The sequence below is a fragment of the Aquarana catesbeiana genome, linkage group LG08 (genome assembly GCF_042186555.1).
Source record: "Aquarana catesbeiana isolate 2022-GZ linkage group LG08, ASM4218655v1, whole genome shotgun sequence".
NCBI classification, from domain to species: Eukaryota; Metazoa; Chordata; class Amphibia; order Anura; family Ranidae; genus Aquarana; species Aquarana catesbeiana.
The window spans coordinates 48,765,202-48,788,541 of record NC_133331.1 but is presented as its reverse complement, the minus strand read 5'-3'; the positions used below and the strand labels follow the sequence as shown (position 1 = coordinate 48,788,541).

At 44.8% G+C, this 23,340-nt stretch overlaps 1 long non-coding RNA gene across 1 annotated transcript; it reads left to right on the top strand.

Moving 5' to 3' along the window:
- Positions 1 to 3,575: 3,575 nt before the first annotated feature.
- Positions 3,576 to 21,894, top strand: LOC141105249 (uncharacterized). The gene is made up of 3 exons (XR_012235544.1): positions 3,576 to 3,905; positions 6,302 to 6,411; positions 21,820 to 21,894. It is a non-coding gene; the product is annotated as an uncharacterized lncRNA (long non-coding RNA).
- Positions 21,895 to 23,340: the final 1,446 nt, after the last annotated feature.

Below are 23,340 nucleotides of genomic sequence, written 5' to 3'. Positions count from 1 at the left end.
TGGACTCATGCAAATCTACGCTTAATGAGTCAATAAGGCTTATATTGCCAACCGGCAATGGAATAGATGGTTCAGTCAGATAATGATGTAATCCGGATAGCATCAAGGATTTTCACTAGGGACTCCCCAACTTTTAACTTGGTCTCGATGAAAGTGACCCATAAAAAAGAGAAGGGGATCATATAGTATAATAACGTTTGGTATAACCAATTTGTTTAAATAGTAGAACACTTACATTTTCCAAGATAAAAAAGCGCTTGTAATAAAATTGTGGCAGGTAGTGGAGTCTCCCCATGCGTTTCTACTCAGACTTCATCTGGGGTACTCTACCACTGCTGCCAACCCCTTTTATAAAGGTACTGTGACCCCCCATAATGAGAATCCAGCTCGTGTCTGTTAATGGAATGCACTTCCGGGTATCGCCAAAATGGCGGACCCGCGTGCGTTTCAAGCCTCCCTTCAGATGTGTAGTGTGCGTTCCAGCACTCCTATCTACACATTGGGTGGTGATGTATATCTCAATTTATAAATAAATAACATTTGTAAGACTCCTTGCGCTCAAAGAGAAAGGAAAAGCAATCCCAAATGAAATTAAACAAAGTAATAGAGGCAATATTAGGTGGCCGTCTGCGATTCTGGACATCCAGATTGCAGGGTCTTCCTGTCAGAGTCCAGTCCGACAACTCCACAGTAGTGGCATATATCAACCACGAGGGAGGTACCAGGAGTCGGGCAGCCCAAAGAGAGGTAGATCATATATTGACTTGGGCAGAAAAACATGTGCCGTTTCTGTCGGCAGTGTTTATTCCGGGGGTGGACAATTGGCAGGCGAATTTCCTAAGTCGCCAAAAATTGTTGCCAGGGAATGGTCCCTGCATCCCGAGGTTTTTCTACAGATTTGCCAATACTGGGGGACCCCAGATGTGGATCTGCTGGCATCCAGATTCAATGCCAAGCTGGACAGGTTTGTATCCAGGACCAAGGATCCACTTGCTGTCAGGATAGATGCATTAGTAATTCCTTGGGATCAGTATTCTCTGATATATGCCTATCCTCTGCTCCAAATTCTGCCGCACTTACTACGCAGAATACAGGAGGAACGAAAACCAGTGATCTTAGTGGACCAGGAGATCATGTTACGTCGGAGATTGGGAAGTTGGCAGTAGAGGACCCACTGGTCCTTCCTTGCCATCCAGACCTGTTGTCCCAAGGGCCCATATTCCATCCTTCTTTACGGTTGCTGAATTTGATGGCCTGGCTATTGGGACCAGACTATTGAAAGACCATGGTATTATGGGTTCAGTCTTGTCTACTTTGATAAATGCTAGAAAGTCCGTTTCTAGAGCTATCTATTATAGAGTCTGGAAGTCATACATTTCTTGGTGTGAGGAAAGAAAATGGAACCCTCGTAGGTATACGATTGGAAGGGTTCTCGCCTTTCTTCAAGCAGGAGTAGACTTGCAGCTCGCTTTAGGGACAATTTAAAGGACAGATTTCGGCCTTATCGTTTTTTCCAAAGACCAATTGCATTCCATTCTTTGGTGTGAACCTTTGTCAAGGGAGTAGCACACCTGAGGCTGCCGCTTAAACCACCTTTATGTCCCTGGGACCTAAATTTGGTACTGTCAGCCTTAGAGTCAACCCTTTGAACCTATTGGGCATATCCCTTTTGTCCTATTGACCAGGAAATTATTTTTCTTAGTGGCTATAACTTTGGCTAGAAGGGTGTCAGAACTGGCCGCCCTTTCTTGCAAAGAACCTTTTGATTCTTCATCAGGACAGAGTAGTCATGCGCCCTCGTCCGGATTTTCTACCGAAGGTGGTTTCCAAATTTCATTTGAATCAGGATATAATTTTACCTTCCTTTTTTCCAAACCCTAAGACTAGGGAGGAAAGGTCGCTTCACTCACTGGATGTGGTGAGGGCGATAAAAGTTTACTTGGAAACGTCAGCTCCCTTTCGGAAGACTGACTGTCTTTTTTTTTTGTCTTGTCTGAAGGTCCTAAAAAAAGGACAACCAGCAACAAGTTCAACTATATCCAGGTGGATTCGTCAGACTATTATCCAGGCGTATGGATTAAAGCACAGGGATTTAAAAGCACACTCCACTAGAGGGATTATTGCATTATGGGCAATACGCCAACAGGTGTCTATGGCTCAGGTTTGCAAAGTGGCCGCTTGGTCTTCAGTTCATATGTTCACCAGGTTTTACCAGGTGGATGTGAGATCTCAAAAAGAGGCTGTTTTTGGCCACAGCGTGTTGCAGGCAGCTCTATAGTCTTAGGCCCGTTGGGCTTGGGGATAATGTGTGTGTCCCCCCCCCCCCCCCCCCCCCAGGTGCATTGCTTTTAGGACATCCCACATGTAATTAACCATAAAAGGGTTATGGGGAGTTTGGTTACTTTTTTTGTTATGATACATGTCTCCCTGGGCAGTACCCAATTTTTTCAGGAGCAGTGATTTTAATGATGCTTAAAGTGCAAATGAAAAATTCCTTTTTACATATAGTGCCGGGGGAGTCTGCCTGTAAAGTGGCACATATGTAGTGTGTAATATATAGAACATGCTGCGGTAAAACTGACATTTCTAAAGAAGAAAACAAGTCAAGTCCCATGTTTCAAATGACTCGCGATTGCACTTGCCAGCACCTCTTCCGGTCTCGTATGGATTTTAATGGATTCTGGCCCCCCCCAAGCCAGTGGTTGTGGGGGTCTGCAGGTGAGGGGCTTATTGGAATCCCCCCTACCCACCAAAAGTGTCAAAGTAATAAACGCACACAGTTTTGACTATTCCTTTTTCAAAAAGTGTCCCCTGATGTAAACCCTATCATACTGCACCTGAAGAATAAAATGAAACTCCTGCCGACATGAAGGCTGGCTGTCTACTGCGGGCTCTGCCGTTTAACATTTCTTAGCCAGGTGACCCTGCCTCTTACCTATGTCACCAGGTGGCATCGCCTCTTCTGATATCACAGACCCAGCATGCACGGTCTGTGTCGGAAGGGAGCGGTGCCACCAGGTGACCCTGCCCCTTACCTAATATAAGACATGTCAAATGGCAGAGCCTGCAGTAGATGGCCATTTTTATATTTTATTTTTTTTTATTTTTCCATAGTCAATCACGCCGCACCTGGAAAAATGCTCCTGCCGACATGAAGGCTGGCTGCTTCCTTCATGTCAGCAGGAGTTATTTTTGGTGGATGGGTAGGGATACTAAGTACCTAATACTCATTTACATAGGGGGGTGTGGGATCTGGAGCGGCCCCCTTATCAGAATCTGTTAGCCACCTTTAATAAGTCCCCTACCTAAAGACCCCACAACCACTGGCGATGGTTGTGGGGATGAGGCCCTTGTCCCAATCAACATGGGAACAAGGTGCTGGTGGGCAGAATCTATTAAATTCCATAACCGACCCAAATGGACTGGGAAAGGGGGGGGGCGGGGCGCCAAAGCTGGTTTTACTGCCAATTTTTTTTTACTCAGCTGTCGGCCGGGAAACCCATTGACTGTTGACTCATCGGTTAAGGATGCTGCGGCTGGCTTCCTGGCCCCGCTCTTGAACAAGCAGCTTATACTGCACCCTGATTGGGCAAAAGCATTTATGCAAAATGCACTGTGTAGCGTGCATTGCAGGGTGATTACCCTGCAAATTTGGGTGTTCCGCGAACGGGGTGCACAGCCAGTGTTCGGCCCAAACTCATGCTCGGGCTTGTCTGAATGGGCCATGGACTACGTTTTTTTAAAACAATCTTCCTCTACTGGAAAAATGGTTATTGATCTCTGTGCACCATGGGGCAATTTCCCTCTGCTTAAAACCCAGCAAATCTACTACAAGTAAGAAAAATTGTTCTGACACCTGCTAAATGGACAAGAAGGGAGGAGAGATCTTCCAAATGTGGGCATGGGTAAGTAGTACAAATGTTTCAAACTATCCAAAACCAATAAACTGAGTAGAATTCTATGGTGCGTCACTAGAGGGCTCACCACCAGGAGCAAAGGGATCCTGATTTCTCTATATAGATCTTTAATTATCACTGCTGGATTCACTAGCCAGAGGAAGGAGGTCCTGGTTTCCCTATATAGATCTTTAGTTGGACCTCCATTTAGAATACTATCCCATTCTGGAGACCTCACTTATAAAAAGATAAATTAATAAGGGAGGAATGCTGAAGGTCTGGGACATAAAACACATCAGGAGTGCCTGTACATATTAACCACTTACTGACCGCCGCATGACGATGTACGTCCAAACTTTGGCGGCGGATATCGTTGTTATGGCAGCAGCTAGCTGCCATAACCCCGTTATCCCCGTTTTCGTGCGGGGGCCGGCTTTCAGATAAAAGTGGTCCCTGCGGCGGATTCGCCGCGAGATCACTTTTATCGGTGGTGGGAGAGGGGCCCTCCCGCCGCGATCCGGTGCCCTCCGCCGCTTACCGGAGGTGATCGCGTCCTCCGTGGTGTGTGTGTGGAGACGTGTGAGGCTAAGATGGCGCCCACTCGTCTCCATGACACTGCTGGGCGGAAGCGACGTCAAAACGTCACTTCCGTATACGCCTCTTAAAGGCACATTTTTTTCAAATGTCATTTTTTTTAAATGACACTTTTTTTTTTTTTTTATTGCATTTTAGTGTAAATATGAGATCTGAGGTCTTTTTGACCCCAGATCTCATATTTAAGAGGTCCTGCCATGCTTTTTTTCTATTACAAGCCCCCCCCCCCCGTCCCGACGAGCTCGCGCGCAAAAGCGAACGCATACGCGAGTAGCCCCTGCATATGAAAACGGTGGTCAAACCACACATGTGAGGTATCGCAGTGACCGGTAGAGCAAGAGCAATAATTCTAGCCCTAGACCTCCTCTGTACCGCAAAATATGCAACCTGTAGAATTTTTTAAACATCGCCTATGGAGATTTTTGAGGGTAAAAGTTTGACGCCATTCCACAAGCGGGCGCAATATTCTCTAGGGTGTTAGAAGAAAAATCATATATAATGTTTAGGGGTTCTAAGTAATTTTCTAGCAAAAAAACCTGTTTTAAACATGTAAACGCCTAAAATCCAAAACGAGGCTGGTCCTTAAGTGGTTGAGATCCTGCAATCTTTAAAGACAGGGGGGACATAACTAAAACATTTAAATATATTGAAGCAGTATTAAACTCAAAACTTTAATGCTGCAGCTTCACAAATCTTAGATGTGGTGGCTACATCCGTTTCCCTTTTTCAGGCTGTTTCCCTTTTATTAATAGGTCAGGACACGCTATACTGTACGGAGGACAAAATGAGTGCTGTGGCTATTGTAGTTTCACAGCCTCTCCCCAAATTGACATTTAGAAAAAAAATAAAATAAAGTCACCCCGGGACATTAAATGAGGTGAATGAGATTAGCCAGTCACATGACACAAATACAGTATCAAGTTTTTTTAAAAATTGTCATACATACATGAACAACAAATTGCCAAGCTGGTCAACTGATATACAGTGTAAAACTGTATCATTACACGTATAAATGTACATAGCAATATATACAGGCATAGAAAGTGACCCTACGCAATTTGCAAGACTGTGCTTGCTTCATCAGGGGTAGATGCGTGTGTATTACATCTGTAAAAAAAAAAAAGTATGAAAAACCAAATGGGTATCTGCACAGTGATGGTATTGTGACAAATGGTAAGTATGGGGTCTTGTGCATCAGACCCCCTTGACCAACAGTTAGGTCAGACTACCAGATGCTGAATACCCAGAGGTGGCACCTCAAGTTGCTCACTGTTGGGTCTACATTTTTCTTGCCGCCTCAGCTCCTGAGCTGGACGCTTATTGCTGCCGCCTCTGGGTATTCAGCATATGGTAGTCTGACCTAGCCATTGGTAAGCATGGGGCCTTGTGCCTCAGACCCCTTGACCATTTGTCACAATACCATCACATTGCAGATACGTTTGTAAAAAAGGATGAAAAACCAAATAGGTAATACACACGCATCTACCCCTGATGAAGCGAGCATGGTCTTGTGAAACACATAGGGTAATTTTCTATGCCTATGTATGTTGCTATGTACATTTATACTGCTATACGTGTAATGATACTGTTTTACACTGTATATATCAGCTGACCGGCTTGGCAATTTTTTATGTATGACAATTTTTAATAAACTTTGATACTTTATTTACTTGTGTCATGTGACTAGCTAATTGCATTCACCTCATTTAAAGTCCTGGGGCAACTTTCTGTGTTTTGTTATATATATTGGGATGGGGGTGTTTTTCATCTGACACCAGACCATTTTTCCCTTTTTTCAATTTGACATTTAGGGGTAAGCTTGGGTTCAGGTCAAACCAAGAAAGGAGCTGATTGATCCAACCCAAACATCTCTGACCTTTGCATTCTCTACCTGCCAGCTGCACGGAAAACAAAGGGGCAGGTATGTTTGTTGACTTAATATGGCCATGTTGCATCAATGATTGATATTGCATGTATAAGGTTCATGAAGGCAATATTTTCAATATGAAGCCAAAATCAAATACATGGGGACAATATTCTAATATTGAAAGAGCAGTTGATATATGCAACCAACTTCCAGCATTGGTAGTAAATCAGTTAATCGTGATGTTAAAGTAGAACTAATGTCAAAACCTTTTTGAAATTTTGGATAAAATAAAAGATGTGTGTGTGTGTGGGGGGTCTACAACCCTTGTTGTTTGTTTTTTTTTTTTTTTTTTTTTGCCATCTGTATCCCATTGTGGAGATTTCCCTTCAATTCCTGTACCATAGGCAAAATAGGAAGAGAGAGGGATTTCCCTTACTTTCTCCAAAGTAAGGGAAATCCCTGGCTGGTTCACCAGACCACGAGCCCCTTTTTTTGAAACACTTCCCCTCTCCTCCTGTTCCGGCGACAAACCAAAATTTGGAATTTTCTTTAACTAGTCTCTAGTTTCTTTTCTAGTCAAATATGTTTATTAAATTTTAACAATTAGCATACATAAGTACATATGGTGGCAGCAAAAGAAAAGATCGCTTATATGGTAATAATATTGAGTTGTAGTTCCAACATAAACTAAAAGTAGTTTAACTAAAACAATTTTAGCATGGATCTAATTACTCAAAAGATTACGTCATACATTGTATAAGGGGGGATAAAACCAACTTAGACCAGGTTATAAAAGATGACCTCAGATAATAATTAAGAGACTTTTTTTTTTTTTTTTTTTTTTTTTTAAATCAAAATGTATTATAGAATTTAAAATCTTATACTACAGGTCTTAGTAGGGAAGCATCAGAATTGTAAGGCAAAAAGTGAGTCACCCAGGGATTCCATATATTCTCAAAGTTGGATATTTTATCTTGAGTATATAGCCTCTGTTTTGGCATGGATCATTGCTTGATTGATTCTACAAAAACAAATGGAGAAAACACTAGCCCCTGCCTACAAAAACCAGCGCTTATGGGAAAGGTGAAATAAATAACATTCCCTTAAATGGTAAATGATATGGCCAAGTAACCACTTCAGCACCGGAAGAATTTACCCCCTTCCTGACCAGGCCATTTTTCGCGATACAGCACTGCGTCACTTTAACAATTGCGCGGTTGTGCGACATTGTACCCAAACAAAATGTACGTGCTTTTTTTTTTTTCCCCACAAATAGAGCTTTATTTTGGTGATATTTAATCACCTCTGCGTTTATTTATTTTTTTGCGCTATAAACAAAAGAAGAGCGTCAATTTGGAAAAAAAACACTATTTTTTACTTTTTGCTATAATATCCCAATTTAAAAATAAATAAATACAAATAAATTCTTCATCACTTTAGGCCAATATGTATTCTACATATTTTTGATAAAAAAATATCTCTAAACCAGCAAGGATATTGTATAATATTTAAAATGTAAAGTAAATGAATTATATAGATAAAATGTCATAAAACTGAAATTAAAACCAATGCTAATAATGAATTATAAAAATGAGGGACAAAAAATGTTGGAAGAATTAGTTGATAAATTGATAAAAAAAAGTTATAAAATTGATACAGCAATGTATTTTAATAGTCACTGATGAAACAATTAAGTCCTTTTAGTACGACCTACATACATTAATTTACATGGGCACTGTAGGACTTACACCACATGTTAAATTCCAAAATATTAAACGTTTTATTATTACCAGTGGAAGTGAATTCAGTTAAACCCCTGATTGGATAATTCACCTTAGAACAAGCTTTACATCTCCTACATGAGAAGAAACCAGCACGGTCCCAAAGCACAACTGATATGACAGGGGGGGTCTAGAACCTTTTTGACCACCCTATCCCCACAATTGGGTGCCTTTCTATAAATAAAGGAAGTGCTTGATTGAGGACTCTCTTCATACATAGAATGTGCCAATGCCGTTTAAAAATGTCCTCAATTTCTCTATATTGTACATGAAAGTTGGAGATAAATCCTTAATCTTTAATAATTTTAGATTGTGTTACAAAGTCATTATCTGTAGTACAATTTCTTCTCACCCACATTATCTGGCCTTTGGGGATATTTTTTAACCAGCGGGGATGGTGACCACTTCTTGATGGAAGATAACTGTTCTTATCCATATTTTTTAAATAAACCGCCGTGGTCAGTACATCTTCCTGTCTGAAAATTATGTCCAAATAATAGATCTGTTCTCAGTTGCACTCATAATCCAATTTTATGTTATCATTATTGGAATTAAGTCTAAACAGAAATTCATGCAGGGAGCTCTCATTTCCCTTCCAAATAAAGAATATGTCATCGATGTCCTTTTTATAAAAGAGCAAACCTTCTCTCTTTTTAACGAACGTGGATTTGTCCTCCCATTCTCCCATAAATAGGTTTGCCAAACTGGGAGCGAATTTTGCGCCCATCGCAACTCTTTTTCGCAAATAGGAATGATTTCTATACCAAAAGTAGTTATGAGACAGTCAAAAATCGAAAAAAACACCTTCTGTTCAAATGGCATGTTGTCTCTTTGGCTTAATGCCCAATTCAGCACCAGCAGAGTGTCATCATGCTGAATGATGTTGTTCAATGATGACACATTGGCTGTCATCAAAAAGACTTCCTGTTTTCCCGACAAATTAATTTCACTTATTAACTGTAAAAAGTTTTTGGTGTCTTTTAAATATGCTTTTGTCTGTAAGACACTCGCTTGTAAGAAGGTGTCAAGGTGCTGCCCCAATCTTGCTGTGACCGATCCGATACTATTAACAATGGGGCATGCTGGTGGATTCTTAAGGTCTTTATGCACCTTAGGGAGTATGTAAATCATTGGAATTCTACAAAAACTAGGTACCAGATACTTATTTTCTTTCTTATTCAGGACCTTTTTATCAAATCCCAGATCGACTAGTCGTTGAAGATATTTCTAATAAGCAGAGGTGGGCAGATGCGTAACTAGAAACTTCAGGGCCCCGGTGCAAGAAATCGTGAAGCCCCCCCCCCACCCAAAAAAAAGCATGATTTTGATACTTTCAATTTTTTTCCAATCTACAACAAAGTAAAACATTTCTTTTTCTGATTTCAACTAGAGGGGGTGGTAATGGTGGGGGGGTGGTGGCGGTGGTAATGAAGGGGGGCGGTGGTACTGGAGGGGGGTAGTAGCCATTGTACTGGAGGGGGGATGGTGGCCATGGTACTGGAGGGGGGGTGGTGGCGGTGGTACTGGTGGGGGTGGTGGCGGTGGCAGTGGTGGTGTCATCCTCTGCCACCACCATCTCTGCCTCTTACTGATCCCATGCCCCCCACCACTGATCTCATCCCTATCCCCCCCCCCATCATTACCTCTGTTGTAGTGGTGATAGATGGGGGATAGGGATGAGATCTATAGTGGTGGTGGGGGATGGGATCATTAAGAGGGAGAGCCGCAGAGGTGGTGGAGGTTGGGATGGGATCGATTGCAGTGCAAAATGGTGACTTACCGCCAATCAATCGTTTTCCCCTCAGAAATGATCCTTCACTGTGCCTCCTCCAGGAATGCCTTGCCTCACATGGGTAGACAGCAGGTACTCCATGCAGTCACAGAGGGGAGAGCTCCTCCCCCGCCTTCACTCAATTGGTCTGCTGACTTAATTTTTCAGTGTCCGACCTGCCATCCTACATTGTCTCTGTTTCTGGATAGGCTGGGGCGGGACGGTCCACACACACACAGTCTCTCTCTGCCTCTGCCTTCTCTCTCGTCTGTCCCCACAGCGGGCGAAAGCCCCCCTCCCCGCAGCATGGACCGACAGTCGACACATGATGAATGGACACCCCGACACACACTCACACACTGGACAGTCATGTGGGCCCCTCATCACGCAGCGGGCTGGCGGTGAACCCCCCTGAAGTGGCAGAGAATTACAGGGCCCAGTCGCACTTGCGACTGTTGCGACCCTGATAATTACGCCACTGGAGGTGGAGTCAGAGCTCAACTCAACATATGCACTTTCAACAGATAACATTATTATCAAGTTGAGTGTCCAAAATGACCGCCTCCACCTTTATCTCCAGGACGAAATAATTTTTTTTATCCTCAAGTTGTTCTATGTTCTATCTTTCAAAACAAAATTTTTAAAAACTTCCACATGTTGATTTGCGGTATTAGGTAGGTTAAACAGTGATTTATTCTTATACCCATTCAGATCCACGCTATAGCTGAATGACGGCCACAGTGAGGATCTACTTTGCCGGGAGGCCGTCAATAGACGCCCCCCCCCCCTTTGCACGCTCCCCGCGCGCCCCCTGCAGGGCGCTCGCGGTGTGCGATGTGATCACCGAGTCAATGAGACTTGAGTGATCACTGATCGGAGTAAGGGGTCGATCCTGGCCTCTTACCATGTGATCAGCTGTCAGCCAATGACAGCTGATCACGTGATGTAAACAGAACATAAGAGAATCGTTTTTTTTTTCTTCTCAAGCTGACAGCGTGAGGAGAAAAAAAAGTCGATCACCATCTTCTGTTGAAGGGACATCGGTCCAGAAGAGGAAGAGGCGAAGCCGCCTCATCTGTGCCCACCAATGCCCACAGTGCCACAAATCAGTGCCCACCAGCACATAACAGTGCCAGCAATCAGTGCCACCTATCAATGCCCAGGAGTGTCACCTATCAATGCCCACCAGTGGTGCCAATCAGTGCCTCATCAGTGCCACCTAACAGTGCTGCCTATCAGAGTCACCTACCAGTGCCGATCAGTGCCCATCACTGCCACCCATCAGTGCCCATCACTGCCACTCATCAGTGCCACCTCTCAGTGCCGCCTTATCAGTGCCCATCAGTGCCCATCAGTGCAGCCTCATCAGCGTACATCAATGAAGGAGAAAAGTTACCTGTTTGCAAAATTTATTAACAAAATATAAAACGGTTTTGTCTTTTTTTTTTTTTTTAAATGTCAGTCTTTTTACATTTTTTTAACAAAAAATAAAAAACCCAGAGGTGATCAAATACCACCAAAAGAAAACTCTATTTATGGGGAAAAAAATTATAAAAATTTCATTTGGGTACAGTGTTGTGTGACCACGCAATTGTTCAAAGAGTGACAGTGCTAAAAGCTGAAAATTGGTCTGGGCAGGAGGGGGGTTTAGGTGCCCAGTAAGCAAGTGGTTAAACCGCTATCCACCCCTATCACATTCCTATTAACCGTGTTATTATTCCTAGGCCCACTATTCACAAAATATTTCTTTAAATTGATCTTTCTTAAATGTACGTTAAATAAGTCAAATTTATTTAACGTATTTCTTGGGGCACATTTGAGTCCAGAATTTAAAATATTCATCTTCTTATGAGTTAATTCTTTACTGAGATTATATATTCCCTCTAATTCATCTCCCTCCTTCTTTTTCAGTTTAAATTGGATCCTCCTACCTGCCCTGCACCCTCTCCTTCTCTTCTTAAGGGGTCTGGTGGGTGTTGGTACGTTCTTTCCTCATGTTGGGGTTTCCAGCATCCCTGCTGATTGGGAGGGGCTGTGGGACCCGGTGGTCTTCCCCTGAAGGGACAATTTCCCCGGTATCCCCGAAAACCCTTCCTCCCTCACCCTAAAAAAGGATGAGGGGACCTAATGTTTCCCCATTCAACATATTGGATCTGGGAATAAAATCTATTGTGTGTGGGCACCAAATACTGGTGATCGTTATAGGCATGCAGTGGCCTATATTGGGATCCACCTCTAGATCTATTTCCTCCATGCATCCATCTTCCCCTACCACCTCTACCTCTAACATTCTAGGGTTGGGGAACTTGATAATAAGGGGAATTGCATGGTGTGGAATGGGCTTCTGGGTTCAAATGACTTTATCCCGATCTGATCTGAGGAGTCACGGGAGAATTAATGATAATATTGGAAGTTACTGGTGGAATAAGCTTATTTCGCCATATATACCGTATTTATCGGCATATAACACGCACTTTTTTCCCCTTAAAATCAGGGGGAAATTGTCCCAGTCGATCTCCGCTGATTGTGAGGAGAGGAGCGAGCGGAGCCGACATACACAAAGCTGAGTGTACTTCGGCTGGACTCGGCTCCTCTCACAGTCCCGCCCCTGACTAGCCGAAGTACACTCAGCTTTGTGTCTCTCGATCGGCGGCAATTTTAAAAGACACAAGGCTGCAAAGACACAGGGAAGGCTGCAAAGACACAGGCTGCAATGACACAGGGAAGGCTGCAGATGGACACTGATAACGCTGCATTAATGGGCATTTAAATGTAAGTTTTTTTTCCTTAAACTTCCCTCCTAAAAGTTTTTTTCCTTAAAATTCCCTCCTAAACTTGGGGTGCGTGTTATACACAGGCGCGTGTTATACGCTGATAAATACGGTAAATAGATTCATTTTTTTAAATCCGCCATATCTCTATGGAACTTTTTAACTTTTTTCTTTTAGTATCCTTATCTATTTTATCCAGCTTTTTATTTATACTATTATTAAAATCTAGCCATTGCTGAGTATTTTTAATAGGATCCAATTTATTATGTAGTTCAATAATTTTATTTTCTAATTTCAACATTTTCTTCTGTTTTCTTTTTAATACTAATTCTTGTCATTTAAAACCCACCCCATTAAAAAAGTCAAGCCATTCTGTCATTCATTCTAAATCATCAAGACCATCCTGAGGCGTTACCTCCCATCTCAAACTCCTCACGATGATCTTTTCTTTCAGGTACTTTTCCATGGTGCAAATATCCCACCATGTCCTGACCTGTTGGATACTCCTTATGAATACATTAACGTCCAGTGGTATGAACATCGAACTGGACATTAACTGTTTCATCAATGACTATTAAAATACATTGCTGTATCAATTTTCTAAATTTTTTTTTATCAAATTAATTCTACCAACATTTTTTTGTCCCTTATTTTTATAGTTCATTATTAGCATCAGTTTTAATTTTATGACATTTTATCTATGTACCAAGGTCCCAGGCCTCCTTTGGTCTAATGAGAACCTCCAGGGCCAGGAATAGCTGACAACCTTCTGTATATGGTGGGTTGCAAGGCATAGTGGGTGTGAGATAAGGTATATTATTTGGGTGTCAGACACTTCTTGGATGCAACAGAGATTTTATTTCTCTTAACAGAACTTTGGGAGACAGGGTTGGGGCCGGGACACCCTTAGGTAGTTGTAAGGTCAATTGGCAGACTCCAAGACTTCAACAGGCGAACAGCCATGCAGGGAAAGGCATCCCGCAAGATGCCACATCTACATATGTAGGAATGCTGTCTCCTATGGCAACAGTCTTTAACAGTTTCTAACACAAAGTGTAACAGTTCCTTCACTTCCACTACAATCACTTCTTGTAGTTCTTCAACCCACTGAGCTCCAAGTCTCTCTCACTGGACTAGATGATTCACTTCCACTGAATTCCTTGAGCTCCTTCAAGCAAGCTTCACCTCACTGGCCCGCTCAGTCCCTGGCTTGACAAACAAGGCTGCTCTGCAAGCGTCACCTCTGCTGGCTTGGTCCCTGGCTTGATACCTGCTGGAGTCTCCCGATTCTTCACCGTCCCCAGTTGGTGACAATACTGCTCCAGGACTTGCTTCAGCTACTTACTGTGGTCCCTGGTAATAAGGTGGTTGGTCCCTTAGTGGCGACAACTTCCCCTCTACCTCCGACCACGACAGGTTCTCTGGCCGGCAGAAACGTCACTTCTGGTTTCACTGCAAGCCGCAATCCCAACCCTGTGCTGCTCTCTTGCTTCTGGATAGGCCCTCAGACAGCCTAGCAGCCAGATGTGCCCAGGATAGGCTCAAACAAGCAATACAACACACGTCCACCCTGACAGGAGTCCAGGTGGCACAGAACACTGATCATCTGACTCCACCCAAATATATAGGTTCTCCCAGCCGGCCAAGGGATCCAAGAAAACGCCTGCCCATTGGCTGAGACACCCCATAAACCCATAATCTGACCATGCAGTGCCCTTCTCGTATCTAATGCCACCAGGTACCCGGCCACCTAGCGGCAGAAGAGAAAAGTGCAGCAATGCCAGAAATCAATTGATCACTAACAATTAGCCAAGATAGCTACTCCTGGCAGGTAAATTTAGGAGCAACCCTGCCAAAATTCCAGGGTGTTACATCCTCCCCCGGCCTACAAAACGACGTCTCTGAGTTTGCAGAAAAAATAAATAAATATTTTAAGCTCTCAAGCCTGAGAGCGAATGTCCTGTCAAAAACTGGGATGTGTGGGGAAACAGGGAAAGAGTAACAATAACAGTAATGTATGTGGCGTACTACAAGGAATAAACATAGTAGCAGACACATGAAATGGTAAATCATATATGACAAAGAAATATTAAATACTTTTATGTACAGCTTTTTCCTACCTATCTATCTAATATATACAGTGATAGCAATAATGAGAGAGTTAGTGTTGTCATCAGGTTGGATCCTCTGTCTCTCTTTAGCCAAGGAAGACGTACCGATACAGCAACACTTGAAAGAGAGAATAGCAGCAATGCAAATGCATCCTATCCTATGGTAACATGCTGCAATATATATATATATACATATGTGATTAAATGGTTTGCAATTGTCCTCAGCCGAAGACAGCGAAGCAGTGTAAATACACCCTATAAAATATCTGCATTCTCAGGCGAGAATGCCACCTCCTTTCCTAATCAAACATAAAACTTTGTTAGGGTTTCATCAAGCAACAGTCCTCATGCATAGATGAGTCCATTATTCAAAGAAAGGTAAGCTTTTGCCCCTTTATCACAGCCTATTCTAACTAACTACACACCCAGTGTCCATGACATGTCAAAGACCATCAATTTTACTTAGGCCGGACAATACTTCCCAGCGGTTTCCCCTCTTCTTTAGGGACAACTCCGGGGACAAGGTGGCACAGCTGCATTTTAGACAACAAGCAGCCAGGCCATGGTGCAAGGGACCGCACTTTGGGACATAGGTCCCTCTGTAATAATATCAATCTGTCCATATGACAGTCGGGGACTGAGATGGTCTCCTTCCTTAATTCAAGAAAACACAACCTACTGAAGATCACTGGTCACTTTTCAGGATGGAAAACCCCAACAACTTCAACTTTAGCCAACATGGCTCAGGTGGGCACTCCATGTATCTACCCACAGCAATCAGTACAGCACAATCCTGACAGTACAGCTCTCTGGAATGTTCTCCACTAGCAATAACTTGTATGTGAGTGTTAAGTGGCTGTCAGCATAGCGTCCTTGACATCACACAACACATATTTGTAATCCACAGGAAAATATAACATAGGCATCTTTATGGCATTTATCAGTAGTACCTGGGACCTGGCAGGGCTACATCTTGCCCTTTGGCATTCACGGTGTTTATCATCCTTCTTGTCTGGCCTACGGAGAATTATTCTGCCCAGGTTAATCTTACAGCTCTAGCCCCAGGTGTGTAGCATGGAGGTATATCTTTAGGCCACCTTGGGTGACAGTTTCTGAAAGTCTAGTTTGAGAGGGATCCGGAGGAAACTGCACACAGCTTCAGCCACCTATTGGGTTTCTTTGTCCAAGATTTCCTCTTCCAGGTGAGCAGGTATATAGGGGTATAGGTACCTCTGCCACTTTCTTTATTATGATCTGCTGTACTTTGGACAGCTGAGGCAGGGTCTTAGGGTCTCCATATCCGGGTAGGACCCCTGCGTCTGGAGCACGCTGAACCGAGCACCCACCGACCACATCTGGCTTATGATCAGGCTTGCTTACAGGCATGGCATAATAGGACGAACTTTGGGAACCCATTGAGCCTAACGATCTTCCTCAAAAGATCTGGAGATACTGATCAGAGGCACTGCATTGGCAGACAGCTTAATTTCCACCTTGGCAGCAACGACAGAGGAAACTTCACCTTTCTGCACATCACTAATTTGCTCCTCATTGCTGTCACTCCACTTCCCAATGCAAGACAAAGTATCCGAAAAGAGTTCAGATGGAATGTCTGAATCGGTAATAGTGGAACACTCTTCATCTGGGATATTAGTTGCGCTTGGCTCTTGCTTTAACTGGCACAACTATATTATCTCCTTTAACGGCCACAGGCATCACCTCCCCTACAGGCACACTACTTTCACTCCTTGCTGGCTTACACGGTTACGGTATTTTTTTCCCCGGTGATTTGGAAATGAAGGTCTGACCGCGGCCTCGAGGAGCGATCGGTGCACTGAGTCCTGTGGTAATCATTGAGGCAGGGGTAGCAGCTTCCTGCACAACTCTGGTGATGGCAGGTGGGCTCTGGATATTACTCCCAGCCGGGATAGCGACATTCTTGTCCAAATCAACATGTAGTATCAGCGGAGGCAGAGTTTGGGAGACAACTTCAAACAGGTGCTCTCCACAGTGTCCACAGACGATCCAAGGCCTCAACTGCGTGGACAGGTTGGATCATCTCTCACAGATCAGTCCCAAGGCCTCATAGCCTCCAGCCGTATACAGGGCAAGCTTACCCTTCGGTGTATACCGCACTCCGGTGTCAGTCAGGACAGGTTTCGCATCGCTCGTACCGAAACAAATACCCGGAGCGTACGTCTTCCAATCCGCCATCTCACCTATGAACTGCGCCATCTTTCTCTACAACCCACAACCAGACATACGTGGCAGCACTTCCTTATCCTCCTCTGCAGAACGTGAACGCCTCCCCCTGCCAACAGTTTGGTGCAGATGTTCTCTGGGAACTGTTGCGCCCGCATTCTTCATGCCGCAGCGTGCCAAAACTGTAATGGAGTCCATTTTGGAGTCTACTTTAACCCTCACAGTGCTGACAGGAACTGTCAAAAGACCAGGCTGATCCTCTCCCATGAGCAATGAGACTTGTTGCTTCTTCCCCACATTGTTGGTATGCACGACAACATGAAATTTCAATGAAGCTGAAGCCGGTTGCTATGGGCAACTGCTGCGAGGATAACGCTTTAGCCCCACATTGGGCGCCAAATGTAGCGAGGTCCCAGGCCTCCTTTAATCTAATGAGAACCTCCAGGGCCAGAGATAGATGACATCCTTCTGTATATGGTGGGTTACAAGGCATAGTGGGTGTGAGATAAGGTATATTAATTGGGCACCAGACACTTCTTGAATGCAAAAGAGATTTTATTTCTCTTAACAAAACTTTGGTAGAGAGGGTTGGGGCCAGGCAGTGGCGTCACTGGGGTGGTGCGACCCGCACCCAGATGACACCCGCCAGAGGGGTGACATCAGCGGCGCATCATTCATGTGTGCAGTGTGTGCGGGGCTGAGCCACACTGCACACATGGAGTTATCTGAAGCAAATCTGAGCCCCGCAGCTGCGCCTAGCCGCCTATGACTGCCAGCTGCTGAGGCGGCTCAGTGTCATATTAACCCCCAACACAGCACAGAAAGCCGCACCGGGTCACAGCACCACACACAAGCAGCGCTGCAGATACTGCCCGCCCCATCTCTCCTGGCCAACTAAAGGGATCTCAGGACTGATGGCAGCAGCGTCAATTGGAAGAGGTCTGGAAAGATGTCCACTGCCCAGAGAGAGGGAGGGGGCGGGCGATGTGTATGACAGCTCTACTGCCCCGGCGGCAGCTCCTTCTAAAGCCCAGACTACACACCCTCTGTAAGTTGTAGCTGCTTTTCGACAGCAGCCCCTCTGTCCTCTCTTCTGTCTTGTGAAGCAGGAAATCTTAAGTCCTGCACCCTGTACATAGCGCCCTTCTGAGCCTTGCACCCTGTACATAGCACCCCCCTGAGCCTTGCACCCTGCACGTAGCGCCCTCCTGAGCCTTGCACCCTGTACGTAGCGCACTCCTGAGCCTTACACCCTGTACGTAGAGCTCTCCTGAGCCTTGTACCCTGCACATAGCGCAATCCAGAGTCCTGCACCCTTTACATAGTGCCCTCCTGAGCCTTGCACCCTGTACATAGCGCAATCCAGAGTCCTGCACCCTGTACATAGCGCCCTCCTGAGCCTTGCACCCTGTACATAGCATACTTCTGAGCCTTGCAACCTGTACATAGCGCCCTCCTGAGCCCTGCACCCTGTACATAGCTCCCTCCTGAGCCTTGCAACCTGTACATAGCGCCCTCCTGAGCCTTGCACCCTGTACATAGCTCCCTCCTGAGCCTTGCATCCTGTACATAGCTCCCTCCTGAGCCTTGCACACTGTACGTAGCGCCCTCCTGACCCTTGCTTCCTGTATGTAGCACCCTCCTGGGCCTTGCACCCTGTACATAGCACAATCCAGAGTCCTGCACCCTGTACATAGCGCCCTCCTGAGCCTTGCACCCTGTACATAGCGCCCTCCTGAGCCTTGCACCCTGTAATAGCGCAAACCAGAGTCCTCCTGCACCCTGTACATAGCGCCCTCCTGAGCCTTGCACCTTGTGCATAGCGCTCTCCTGAGCCTTGCACCCTGTACATAGGGCCATCCTAAGCCTTGCACTATTTACATAGCACAATCCAGAGTCCTGCACCCTGTACGTAGTTCCCTCCTGAGCCTTGCGCCCTGTATACAGTGTACTTCTGTACCCTGTATATAGCTCAATCTTAAGTCCTGCATCCTGTACATAGTGCAATCCTGAGTCCTGCACCCTGTAGGTAGCACACACCTGAGTTCTGCCCATGTAAATAGTGCACTCCAGAGTCCTGCACCCTGTATGTAGCACGCAATTCGGCCGCACCTACCCCTTATGCAGTGTGCTCCCCCTGTGGTGGGGGCGTGGTTGAGCCCTGGGTGACACCATAAAGTCCACTGTGGCAGGCTAAACAGGAGAGCCTGATGTGCTAGCCTTCCAAGTGTCTACTGCTCTGTCCTGCTCATGCTGTCACTCAGCAGCAGGACAGAGCACTGTGGCAGGCTAGGGGGGGGGAAAGCCGCTCCGATGCGGTGGTGCGGTAAAACATGGAGGGGGGGTGACACCATGCTTTACCGCACCAGGTGACACCAACCTTAGTGACGCCACTGGGGACAGGACACCCTTAGGTAGTTGCAAGGTCAATTGGCAGACTCCGAGACTTCAACAGGAGAACAGCCATGCAGGGAAAGGCATCCCGCAAGATGCCACATCTGCATGTGTAGGAATGCTGTCTCCTATGGCAACAGTCTTTTAACAGTTTATAACACAAAGTAACAGTTCCTTCGCTTCCACTACAAATCACTTCTTGTAGTTCTTCAACTCACTGAGCCTCCAGTCTCTCTCACTGGACTAAATGATTCACTGCCACTGAATGCCTTGAGCTCCTCCAATCTTCACTGTAGTATCTTCCTCAAGCGTCACCCCCATTTCTCTGCTGGGTCCCTAGCTTGGCACTCAAGATACTTCTCAAGCTTCACCTCACTGGCCTGCTCAGTCCCTGGCTTGACAAACAAGGCTGCTCTGCAAGCGTCACGTCTGCTGGCTGGGTCCCTGGCTTGATACCCGCTGAAGTTTCCTGATTCTTCGCCATCCCCAGTTGGTGAGAATACTGCTCCGGTACTTGCTTCAGCTACTCACTGTGGTCCCTGGTAATGAATAGGGATGGGCGAACGGTTCGGCCCGAGCATAAGTTGGGGCCGAACTTTAGCTGTTCAGACATTGAATGAGCAGCCGAACAAACGGGTAGCTCGACTGTTTCTTCTGCCCCCCTAACCGACCACAATGCATTGCGGTGCTAAACAGTGCATTGCAAGCCCTGATTGGCTGAAGCAGTGAAAGCTTCAGCCAGTCAGGGCACAGAGCACTGTCAGAGTCATGATTGGACACTGTCATCATAACTTTATCCAATCATGGCTCATTCCCGCCCCACAGTATAAAAGTTTTCTTTCAATGGCAGCCATTTTCAGTGTGATTTCGGAGTGGAGAGAGATAGAACAGGGCTCTGTTCAGTGCCATCAGTTAGTTTGTATGCTATACTGTGCTATTTTGCTTCAATTGTCAGTGTAGAATATTAGTTTAGTGCCAATCTAGGGATAGTGTGAGTGTAGTGAGGAGGACCATCATTCAGCTTTGCATAGTGTGCAGCTAGAGTAGGGATAGCTCAGATAGTTTCACTGTAGTGTAGTGAGACCATGTCAGTAATCTGGACATTAGTGTATAGCTAGAGTAGGGACAGTTCAGATAGCATCAGTGTAGTTAAACACATCTATTTGATTGCGTTACTGCCAGTTTAACACCATTTACTTCTGCGTGCGTTAATGCCTGTTTAATGCCAATTACTTCTGTGTGCGTTACTGCCAGTTTAACGCCATATCGTTTTGTGTGCATTACTGCCAGTTTAACATATCGTTTTGCATGCGTTACTGCCAGTTTAACGCCATATAGTTCTGTGTGCGTTACTGCCAGTTTACCGCCATAAAATCAAAAAATCACTGCTCATTTAAAAATGAAGTTTTTATAAACTTTTTTTATTGATACATGTCCCCCAGGGCAGGACCTGGACCCCTATAACCATTGTATGCCCAATTACTTGCATATAAGCCTTCAAAATGGGCGCTTTTGATTTTTTGATGTTCGGGTCCCATTGACTTTAATGGGGTTCGTTATTCGGGTGCGAACTTTCACGATGTTCAGAAGTTCTGGTGCAAACCGAACAGGGGTCTGTTTGGCCCATCCCTAGTAATAAGGTGGTTGGTCCCTTAGAGGCGACAGCTTCCCCTCTACCTCTGACCACTGACAGGTTCTCCAGCCGGCAGAATCGTCACTTCTGGTTGGACTGCAAGCCGCAGTCCCAACCCTGCGCTGCTCTCTTGCTTCTGGATAGGCCCTCAGACAGCCTAGCAGCCAGATGTGCCCGGGATAGGCCCAAACTCCAGGCCTAGCAGCCCGAGCAATACAACACACGTCCACCCAGACAGCTGTCCAGGTGGCACAAAGCACCGATCACCTGACTCCACCCAAATATATAGGTTCTCCCAGCAGGCCAAGGGATCCATGAAAATGCCTGCCCATTGCCTGAGACACCCCATAAACCCATAATCTGACCTTCTCATATCTAATGCCACCAGGTACCTCGTAGCAGAAGAGAAAAGTGCAGCAATGCCAGACTTAGGGAGAAATCAATTGATTCCTAACAATTAGCCAAGGTAGCTGCTCCTGGCAGGTAAGTTTAGGAGCAACCCTGCCTAAACTCCAGGGTGCTACATCTATATAATAATTTTAAAATATTTTTATGGGAAAATGTGGTCATCGTAACCATATAGTACCCTTATTCATGGGAGATAGTCCATCATTATTTAATTTATTTATTATGGGTATTAGTTTACTAATATTAAGATATTGAAAGTACTTCTATATACTGTCAGTAGTTTGAGGTATTTAGTGAGTGTTTTGATAATATATATATGGGCAGTCAAGCAATTCACCTCTGTTTCAACGTTATTTTTTTCTCAAATATAAATTTTATTATTTTTCATAAGCAAAAGAGGAAGAGAACAGAGACTCAACAGAGAAAACATGGTACAATGTCCATCATCATACTTGATGTTCACAGGTAAGTACATGTCATATTGTTAATAATTACATTGATATTTGTGGTTGAACATTCAGCATTTGTTATTAACATTTGCTGATAGAAATTAACTGAAAGTGAATATAAATGAATAGCTTATATCACCACTTTTTCGTAGTTATATGTCTGCTTGAACCGTGTGTTCCCTTAGTTCGGATACATCTGAGAAATATCTCAGAGACCAAGTAGTTGGGAACCTAGAGATTCCACAGAGAGTGGAAGAAGAAACAAAGAAGAGGAAAAAGGAGAGAGAAAGAAAAAAAAAGGGAGGGGGTCAGTGAGAGTCAAGAGGGGATGAGGGGAAGGGGAAGGGGGGGGGTATGGGGGTGATAGACCCGGGTTTACTGTGTGTATTGTCTTCTATGATGTTTTACTATTCAAGTGGCTAACATAGCCATTCCTTCATCCGAGTATATGAACATAATCCAGGGCGTCCATGCCTGGAAGTGTTATCCTTGCTTGTTTTGTGCTGTAAGGACTAAGTCCTCCAGTCTCCTGATCTCCTCCACTCTGCGTAGCCACAACCCTATAGTCGTAGGCAAGCTTTCTTCCACAATAGTGGGATGCAGGATTTAGCTGCGTTCAATAGGTGTCGTACTATCAACTTTTTATATTTCCGTGTCGGGATTGTAGTGGAATGCAGCAGGATGAAAGCTGGGTCATCGCTTATCGTGTAATCCGTGAATTTTTAAATAATCATTCGGACTGTCGTCCAAAAATGCTGAAGCAGAGGGCAAGACCAGAAGATATGGAGGAGTATCCCTTTATCTGTTTGGCACCTCCAGCATTTGTCTGAGGTAGCCGGGAAGTACTTGTGTAGTCTGTTAGGGGTATAGTACCATCTAGTCAGGATCTTGTAGTTAAGTTCCTGTGTCTTTGTGCAAATGTTTTCAGGGAGAATCTGATGATTGTTTTTTTTTGGACATTAGTAAACTGGCGTTGTAGGTCATTTTCCCATTTTTGTATGAATGTCAGATCCGGTTGTTCTGGGGGAGAGTTGAGTAGAACGTAAGTTTTAGATAGTACTTGAGGTAAGACTCCCTCATCTCTGCAATAGTCTTTGAAAGTCGTCAGGTCACGGTTAAATTGTGCCGGGTTGGGGATTGAATGTAGGAAATGGTGCAATCGTATTGCTTGCCAAAATGACAGTTGGAATTGACCATTGTCAGCAGTAAGGGCTTGTACGGAGGGCCAGATATTATCTACTAGGAAGTGCGAGGCTCTATCCCTGCCAGTTGATGTAAATGTCTCATATTCGGCTTGTTTCAGGCCAGGAGGAAAGGCAGGATTACCTAGTATAGGATAAAGAGGGGAGTTGTTAGTGGAGAGGGAGGTTGCAAATATTGTGGATGCACCTACCCGGAGGGTAGTGCCAATTACAGGGTGTGACTTCAATGTTGGAGATAGCTGGTCGTAGCACCAGACCGCT